General features: G+C 40.1%; 1 long non-coding RNA gene across 1 annotated transcript; it reads right to left on the reverse strand.

Moving 5' to 3' along the window:
* Positions 1–5,298: 5,298 nt before the first annotated feature.
* LOC119087953 lies at positions 5,299–8,628 on the reverse strand. The gene is made up of 3 exons (XR_005091503.1): positions 8,509–8,628; positions 6,373–6,458; positions 5,299–5,997 (listed from the first exon to the last, which is right to left on the reverse strand). It is a non-coding gene; the product is annotated as an uncharacterized LOC119087953 (long non-coding RNA).
* Between the last annotated feature and the right edge of the window lie 1,382 nt (positions 8,629–10,010).

A 10,010-nucleotide genomic window follows, 5' to 3' on the forward strand; every position in this document is an offset into this window, starting at 1 on the left:
TCTTGAGTCAACTGGGGTCCAGAAATGTTAAATGGAAAATTCTAGAAAGAAATAATATATTTAAAATTATACACCATTCTGAATAGCATGGCACAATTTTGTACAAATATGTCCTCCAAAGGACATGACCCAACTTTTCATCCAGTGTATCCATGCTGTATACACTACCTGCTCATTAGTTACTTACACATCTTAATTATCAGAATGGTGGTTATGGTGTCACAGTGCTTGTGTTCAGGTAAGCTTTATTTTGGTATATGCATCTATATTATGTATCATATTGTATTAGTCAGGGTTCTCTAGAGGAAGAGAAATTATAAGTAAAATAAAATATGTATGTGAATACACACACACACACACACACACACATATGTGGATATATTAGAATGGCTTACAGACTGTGATCTAGCTAGTCCAGCAAGGGCTGTTTATCACAAGAAGGTCCAAGAATCCAGAAGTTGTTCTGTCCATGAGGCTGGATACCTCAAAAGGTCTTCAGTATATCCCAGAGTCCCAATGAAGTAGGCTGTAATCCCAATGAAGGAACAGAGTAGGCTGTAATCCCAATGAAGGAACAGATTTGCTAGCAAGATCAAGATAGATAGATAGATAGATAGATAGATAGATAGATAGATAGATAGCTTTTTTCTTCCAAGTCCTTTATAAAGGCTGCTAGTAGAAGATGTGGTCCAGAATAAAGGTGGATATTCCCACCTCAAAAGATCTGGATGAAAGATGTTATCTTTCCACCTCAAAGATCTGCATTAAAAGTGAATCTTCCCACTTCAAATGATTTAATTAAGAAAAAAATCCCTGCTGGGCGGTGGTGGTGCATGCCTTTAATCCCAGCATGCAGGAGGCAGAGCTAGGAAGATCTCTGTGAGTTCAAGGCCAGCCTGGTCTACAGAGCAAGATCCAGGCAGGCACCAAAACTACACAGAGAAACCCTGTCTCCAAAAAACAAAACAAAACAAAAAAATCCCTTACAGGTGTGCCCAGACATTTAAGTTTTAGTTAATTCAAGATTCAGTCAAGTAGACAACCAAGAATAGCCATCATGCATATTTTTATTTTATTTATATGATATATAGGGGTTTATATCATACATATATGTGTTTGTATATATGGTTCTTTACTATCAGTGGCTTAATATGTATACTCAAGAGTCTTGAAACATCTTCACAGATGGATTACTCTATATCAATCAGGCTCTTCCATGAATCATTTTATCAGAGTATGTATGAACTGATTATCTGTAAGTATTGTATAAGTTACTTAATAACACTTTTTTAAAATGTTGATTATAGTTTTGAAGATGGGAATTTGGATGCGTGTGCCCCTGTTACCTTTCAGTACCCACTTTCACCTTCATTATTTACCGTGAATTTGCATCTCAGGTTAAGTGGCCTACACAGATCAACTACCATTCTTTTTACAGCAAAGACCAATATCTTTCACAAGAAAGCCAATGTTTAGAGCTATGGAGAATGGAAAAGTGCAGAGGTTTTTAAATTTTTTGCTCAATTCAAAATTTCTATGTGCATATTTATCTACCATCTTGTCTGTCTGTGTACCGCTTGTTTGCAGGTATGCAGGGAAGCCAGAGGTGGGAATCAGATCCCTTGGGAATGGAGCTACAGGCTACCATGAAGTGCTTGATGTGGTGCTAGGAACAGATGGTCCTTTGCAAGGGTAGCAAGTGCTCTTGACCTCTAAGCTCTCCTTCTATCCCGGAGTGCACTGTTTTGATACTCATAATGATACCAAAATTATCCAGCAATGCATTGCTTTCCTAGTTAGATTTAGACTGGAAATGATAAAACATCAAATGTCTCCTTTTCAAAATGTTTTAAAAATGGAATATAACATTGTCTAGCATGAGTTAAGGATCTGAGGATTCGTAAGTCTCAGTATGTATTGTGTTTGTTTCATGGCTGTTCTTGGGTCTATGGTGCATTTCTCTTTATGCACTTAATAGCATTTACACTTTAAAATCCTGCTAAGAACTGTGGTCATAAGAAGGTGAAGGAAAAAAAGCCTAAGCTCTGAATAAACTTTGTACAACTATTGAGTGATTCACAAATTTGGATTATATCCTCAGGCTATAAAATTGTGTGTGTGTGTGTGTGTGTGTGTGTGTGCTCGCACGTGCACACGCACGCATATGCTTGCATGCACACACACATATGCACATGCATATATGTTTTGCACTAATGCATATATTGCTGAGGAGTGGCTACTTGATGTTAGTTGCTTCTCACCTTCATTATTGTTTTAGCCTAGGTTCTAATTTATACAGAACTCTTAGGACTTGGTTAGATGGGATCTGTGTACTTCAGAAAACAATCAACTTTGAGTCGTATTCAGAGTAAAAGGCTACAGTTTAGAATAGGAATGATCCAAGAGAAATTAGCCTTGCAACTGAATCCTTGCCTCTGAGCCCTTTTGATAGATTTTGAGATGTTTGAAAGGGGATCAGTCATCATTACACATCCTAAATTTATTGAAGAAATGATTGTATGATATTTAACTGTGTCTCAGTACTCACAATGGCAGAAAGGTTTTTCTTAAAACAGAGAATGACAGTTATCCTGACTTTTTAACTCCACAGTTTTTAAAAGCCTGTAACTTGTTCTCTTATAAATATAACCCACATGCCACATCCATTGAGAATTTGACATGAAATCCCACTTAAAAGCAAGATATGGAGATGAGCATGGTGTTACACGCCTCTAATTCAACCACTGAGGGGGAAGAGGCAGGAGGAGCCTTTAAGCTTGAGACCAACTAGAACTACATAGTGGATTTTAGGCTAGCCAGGACTACATGGTGAAAACCTCTCTGGAAGGCAAGCAAAAGAGAACCACCAAAAACAACACAAGAGCAAGATACTGATGCCTTACACAAACATATAACGGTTAGTAACTAAAATATTAACACACATAAAATAAAAGACTTCTGTGAAGTGACCCTGGAGGAGATAGCAGTTTCTTTGAAACATGGAATATGTGTTAGTTATAATTGTTTGTGGAATGGTTTTGCTGAAGGACAATACAATCAGAAAAAAGTGCTGTTCTTCCCTGGTAATTGACACATCTCCTTTCTTGGCCACCCAGTTTGACGGGTGGACATGACTGCTAGGAGTTCTGTTTCCTTGAGAATAATGACTGAGTTTACACCATTTGGTGGAAGAAAGCTGTTAAATAAATGGCATATGTGATCTAATCTATATGCTTTTTAAGAAGCTTCATATCTATCTATCTATCTATCTATCTATCTATCTATCTATCTATCTATACATACATACATACATTACTAATCTGAAAAAGTAACTTGTCTGATTTTTAATCACATTTTGAGTCCGAAAAAAAATATATATATATATCTGAACAAAGAAGCTGAATAACTCTGTTTAAGCCCCTTGGCCTCTAGGAGGATCCTCTTGCCCCCACATTCTAGGCTACTCATTTTTTAATTGTCTAAAGAGCTATTGCATGCCTTGTGTTGTTAATGTACTTAGTGTAAGGATTCTGTCCCTAATTATGTCATCAGCCTGAGACAGCGTCCCAGCCTAAAAAGTGGTGGGCCCTCTGTGAGTCCCTCTCTTTTCTTTCCTCTCCTTCCTTTCGTCAGCCCCCCTCTCTCTCCCTCTCTCTCCCTCTCCCCCTCCCTCTCCTTCCTCTCCCTCTCCCTCTCTGTCTCCCCCCCCCCCAATAAAGCTCTAAAAAGGTAACCATGGCTGTGATTCTTCCAATCAGCATTCTCCTCCACCGGCATGGCCACTGCAGGCGGCAGCCAGCCACGATGAGCAGCGCCACAGCATAACCAACACTTACGAATGGTGTAGTAAGTCTTGAGTACTTGTGTTTGAGTAAATTTTGACAAAAAAGTCTTCATAGGGGAAAACATTTTGTGCACACAATGGAATTTGGAAGAATAAGAACAGGATGGATCACCTATATGATGGAGCAGGACCAGCATAAGAAGAGGAGGCTGGGTCCTGGGAGGTACCTCAGTCTATGTTTGCCATACAAGCATGGGGACCTCATTTTGATTCCCAGAATCCACAAAAAGTGCCAAGCATGGTGGTCCACTCTTATAAGCCCAGTGCTGGAGAGATAGAGCAATGATGATCCCTGGGTCTTGCTGGTCAGCCAGCCTAGCCTAAAGGACAGGTCCAGGACCCATTGAGAAACTGTCTCAAAGGTCTCAAAGATGTGTAATGCCTGGGAACTCAAACCTGAAGTTGTCCTCTATCCTCCACATGTAAGCACAAATGTTATGTCTGAACACACACACACACACACACACACACACACACACACACACACTGCAGAGGCCAGAGTATTCAAAACTATTTGTGTTGCTGGAAAGGGGGAGCACTGCTGTTCTATGGTAGCCTTAATTTAAAGGAGTCTGGAAAAATAATCTTGAATGGCAGACAGATTTTTAAAATGAGATTTAAGGGAAAATGAAGTTACAATGAGTACAGAAGAAGTTTCTTCTAATCCTGCTGCTTCTTCGGGGGTGGGAGGGTTGTGGGGGGAACAGGATGTACCATCACATTTCAAATCCTCGACTTCCACTTTTGAGTTCGACAATGCTTCTGTGTTTTCTTAAGATTTCCCAGAAGTGAAGAGAGGCTGGACTGGAAAAAGGAAGTTAAACAATGATTTGCTCAATTTGAAAGCAACATCACTTCATCACATGAGCTTAAACCTTTCCCAAATGAGACACTCCTGCCTTGCACCACCATCCCCCTTCCCAATAAATCTACCCAGAGGAAAAGTAAGGTCAGCATAATTAATTACCGATCCTTCATTTATTATTGGCTGGCTTTTTGCTCAAATGAGTGATTAGGTTTCTCAGGACAGATTGCTATCTGTGTTACTGGCTAAGGGGGACCCCTTCATACTCTTTCAGGACCAGTAGCTGGTTAGGAAAACAAATGATCTCACCCTGTTGTGCTGTCTTCCTGACATTATGCTTTAACATAGAGGTAAGGTCAGGTGACTTGATCCATTTTCCTTTTTATATTTTACCCTTTATGGATCAAAACACAACAGAAAAATTGGATTGTGTTTTGACACTTCATTTTTGCTGTTATTCACTGTAAAAGTAATATTTGTTCTTAAATAAATATAAGAGACCAAAAAGAAGGTGGGAAGTTACTGATGGTCACATTTCACACACACACACACACACACACACACACACACACACACACACAACTTCAATATTTTCTCTTGATTTTGAAAAACTTTTAAAATTCTTCTGCTCATTATTTTGGTGGGTCTCAAGGAAATAGTTCTTGGGGGTTGTTGATTTTTTCAGTACTACCAAACTGGGCATTCTTCAGTAGTTACTCAAGTCTGAAATATTTCAGTTGAGTTAAACTTTAACCAGCCCTAGTGACTAGTTTATACACTGTAAAACTTGGTGGAGTACTTTGTATCAGCAAGTACCACAAGCCCAGAATCCTGGAGCCTGCATTGCCTTTGTTACTCAGACATAACAGGGTGTTTTTTCTCTTAAGTATTCCAGACATGTTCTTATTTGAAAGCTTTGCATATTATCCAAGGACTTCTGTATCTAAACGATGTTAAAGACACATAGAAAAGGAATGACGTCATGGATTTTGTCAGCTGGGTCTTGTGTTTAGCTAACGCCGATGAGTCATAGTCTTGTGACCAGCCAGGCACCTTTCCAAGCAGAGGCTGTTAAGATCCTTGACAACAGAACCTGTAGATGTTTTGAAGCGGAGATTTCAGCAAGTGACCTGCCTGCTTGGTCATACCAGGTTCTGTGGGGAGGAAAAAAATGTCCTTAGTCCGGATGAATAACAAAACACCAACCAGGAGATTGAAGTTAGTAAAGCTGACTCACTTCCTGGTTTCCAGATGAAAGGAGTTGTCCAAGAAATGACTCTCACAAGGAAATACTTCCCTCAATTGAATAGCTGTGTCTTTTTAAAGCTTGATTGACTATCACGGTGACCTGTCAGTAGTTTGGTATGTTGAAAAGTAAAACTTAATTATTAAATAATTCTATGCATTAAGAGGTAGCTCCCTCAATTTGTGAGAACTGCTGACTTCAGAGAGCCCTCAGAAGAAATGGCTGTGTTGTATAAGCATGTGTCCTGATGACTAAAAAATCCCCCATTTAGTGAAGTATGGCAGTAATGTAGGTTTCCTTATTATTGTTTTTAAAAAGCAGCACCTATTTGGCAATACTGTAATTGCTAACCTGCAATGTGTTTATCTGAGAGTCTCAACTGTGTCTTCTCTAAAACCAGGTCACATGGAGGATGAATGTAGACCAAGAAGGCTGTGCTGGAGGAAGCTCAGAAGGGTGAGCTGGAGGTGCACTCACCGTTGGTATCCGGAGAAGGTAGAAGCACACAAGGCTGTGGACTTTTCAGCTATGTTGTGTTAACAGACTGACTCAGCAGGAGGTGCCTACATGGGAAAGAGACAGTCTATCTTCACTGCAGCCCCCACAAGGACATTATGGGAAATCAGGAAAATTCTGCCTCCCTGACTTGCTGTGACTTGCTGTATTCCCCTGGGTACTGATCAGGCTACATTCCTCAAGGTTAGTTGGGAACATATCTATTTAAAAAAAATATACAGGAAGACAAACGTGTTGAGAGAAAAATATCTAATCAGTTCCTCTGATAATTATCAAAAGTCACAGCTAGTTTCCTTCTGAACTCAATGTCTGTTGTTATTGTTTGTTTTGTTCTTTTGAAACAGGGTCTCACTCTGTAGGTCTGGCTGCCCTAGAACGCCCCACACTGACCAAGGCTGAAACTCACAGAGATCTGTCTGCCTCTGTCCTCTTCTACAGCTCTGAGATTAAAGTCATATCGCCATACTGAGCCTAAACTCCATTCCAATAGCACTTTCTAAAAGTGGGACTAGAACTATAAATAAGAATTCCCACTTTCATTCATTTCTAATGCATTCATTACCTTTCCTTAACTCTCTCTCTGCTTGGTACGCCTGCTTCTGAATTCTCCTATAATTCTAATAGTTGTATGATTCTTGTTATTGAGAAACCACAAACTGTAAAGCATATTAGACAGGGCACATTCAAAAATAACCGTCCTTCCTGCTGTTTGGGTAAAGCCACTTGCTTGTTTGGGGTTGCTAATGGGAATAAGTGAGTATGTGTGATTACCTCTAGAGCCAGCTTGTTTGCTCAGAGGGAAAATTCATGGACCGGCCACAGGCTACATTCCAGAACATTAGCCAACCACTCTGCAGACTTCTGCAGCTGGGTCCCAGAACTGTCTGCTAACAAGACTGGAAAGGCTATGAGCCTGTAAGGCAGAGGTCCTTTTACTGGAGGTCAATCCAAGTGCTAATTAACTAGTCTTGTTTTCTTTATTGTTGTTGTTTTTTGACAGTCTTGTTTTGTAACTCAGGCTTGCCTCAAATTCACTATGTAGCCTAGGCTGGCCTCAACCGCCTAAATGCTGGGATTGTAAAGGGTATGTCTTCATGCATGGCAACAGGAGATTTGTTTGTTGAGACAGGTTCCTATGTAGTGCAGAATGGCCTCAAACTCACTATGCAGCCCATGACGACCTTGTACTTTGAAGCCCTTTGCCTTCACCTCCCAACTGCTGAGATTACAGTGCTATGATGCCTGGTTTGTGCTTTGCTGGGGATAACAAGAAAGGGCGTTGTAAATGTTAGGCAAGCATTCCATGGAGTTTCATTCCTAGCCTTCAACAAAACCTTTCATAAATGATTCCTTACTGCTCTTGTATTCTTGACAGAAAGCTCCTAATATTTTTAGTTTCTGGAAATTCATGGAAATTTCTTTTTTAAAGAAAAGACTTCTGGGGCTGGAGAGGTGACTCAGTGGTTAAAAGTATCACTGCTCTTCCAGAGAATCCAGGTTCAATTCCCAGCCATGTATGACAGCTTTCAACTGACTGTAACTCCAGCTCTAGAGGATTCAATTCTAGGATCCAGAATAGAGGTCTATTCTGGCCTCTGTGGAAACCAGGTATGCAAGTGGTGCACAGATGTACATGCAGACGAAACATGTGTGTGTGTGTGTGTGTGTGTGTGTGTGTGTGTGTGTGTGTGTATAAATGATTTTTTAAATTCATTTAAGAAGTACTTCTGTGCAAATGCTTCTACCAGTGAACTTGCATCTGAATGTTATGTTACAGGACAGTGGTTGAGGAATAATTGCAAATATAACAGAGCCCAGAACATGCTGCTTCTTGTTTTCCTTAATGGCTCCAAGACCCAGTGGTATAGTTCCACAGCTGGAATCTGAGAGTCTCATTGATCATCAGTGAATGTAGTAGCTGGGATCACAGGAGACTGTTGCCCCTGTTTACCTCTCACAGAGCTGTTTATAAATTGGACACCTGTAATTAGATATGTGTCACAGAGGGAGCTTTCAGGTAAGAGTGCATTAGAAGAAAAAAACAGTTTCTTGATTAGCTTTGATGAGGACTCAAAATTCACAACCTGAGGCGCTCACCCCTACTTATCTATAGCTGGAAGTGAAGCCTTTGGGGATGCAGCAAAATGAAGTTTAAATGAGGTTGTAAAAATGAAGCCTTGATCCAATAGGACTTGGATCCACCAAAGGGCTCTTCTCCTTCCTGTAAACAGAAGACAGGCCTTATGAGGAAGAGAAGACATAAACTCTGATAGCAACTTGACCTGAGAGTTCAACAATCTAGAACTGTGAGGATATAAGCTTCTGTTGAGGCAGGCAAGTAACGGAGGCATTTTAGTACCCTGGCACCTCCATTAGGTTCTTGAGTTATATACTCCCTTCCCCCATAATAATGCACTTGGTAACCTAGTACCTTTACCGACAAGTATTATACATACACACCCTTCTCCAAACATTGCACCCAGCAAACTCAGAGCCCATCAAACCCACATATGCATTTATCTCTAAGCCAGTGGTTCTCAACCTTGCTAATGCTATGATCCTTTTATGTAGTTCCTCATGTTGTAGTGACCCTAACCATAAAATTATTTCTGTTGGTACTTCATAAGTATAATTTGCTATTGTTATGAGTTTGAAAAGGTGGTTTGACCCCAAAGGAGTTGTGACCCACAGGTTGAGAACCACTGCTAAATATTCCCATCTTTGAACAATGATATAACTTTCTCCATCCCTGGTAGCAATCAAATTTAGACAGTTTCTATTTAAGTATATTCCCGACACATCTGAGTACAAAAAGTAGAAGGGCCTGAACTGGGTTCGGTGCATGTGTGGTAAAGCCAAACTGTGTCCTCTAGTAACTTTCTGGGGAGAACCCACTATTTATCATCTTATGCCTATGTATAATTGGGAGCACACATAATTTAAATGAGGGTCTACACACACACACACACACACACACACACACACACACACACACACACAGTAGAGATTATGTAATCTATCACTCAAAATAGAGAACCACCCAAACTATGTCCTTTGGAAACCACCTCCTCTTTCTCTCAGACCCCATACAAAGAGACTTTAGGCTGTAGCTTGCTTGGGTTCTTGAGTATCTTCCCTTCTGTGGTTCACTGTCAATCAGTCGAGACAGTTATCTCTCTTTGATCTGTACTGTTGCTTTGTTCCACATAAAATTGTCTTTTTTTTTTTTTTTTTTTAAATCTATGTTAGCTCTTATTTTGAAGTTAGAGCTAAGGGGCTAAGGACCTGGAAATACTCACATTAGACTGTGACCTCCTCTAACAGTCACCATGCTCGTGGCATTGTATTACAGCATCTTAGACTAGGCTGGCTTCTTCAACTCCCTTAATAAAAGGAGAAGATGTCTTTTTCCTCTTTGAGGCTCTTGCCTGAGTTACTAGAAGCAGTTTGCAGTTAGATCTGAGGATGTATTGCTTCTACCTCCTCTAAGTCTTAGCCAAATTACTTGCATGAGAGATAATTTGCCAGTTTGTATCTGAGTCCTGAAAGACTTTGTTTCTGGTTTGGTTTCAGAATCAGCAGGGAAAATAAGAATTATT

This window comes from Peromyscus leucopus, chromosome 5, assembly GCF_004664715.2.
Source record: "Peromyscus leucopus breed LL Stock chromosome 5, UCI_PerLeu_2.1, whole genome shotgun sequence".
Classification (NCBI taxonomy): Eukaryota; Metazoa; Chordata; class Mammalia; order Rodentia; family Cricetidae; genus Peromyscus; species Peromyscus leucopus.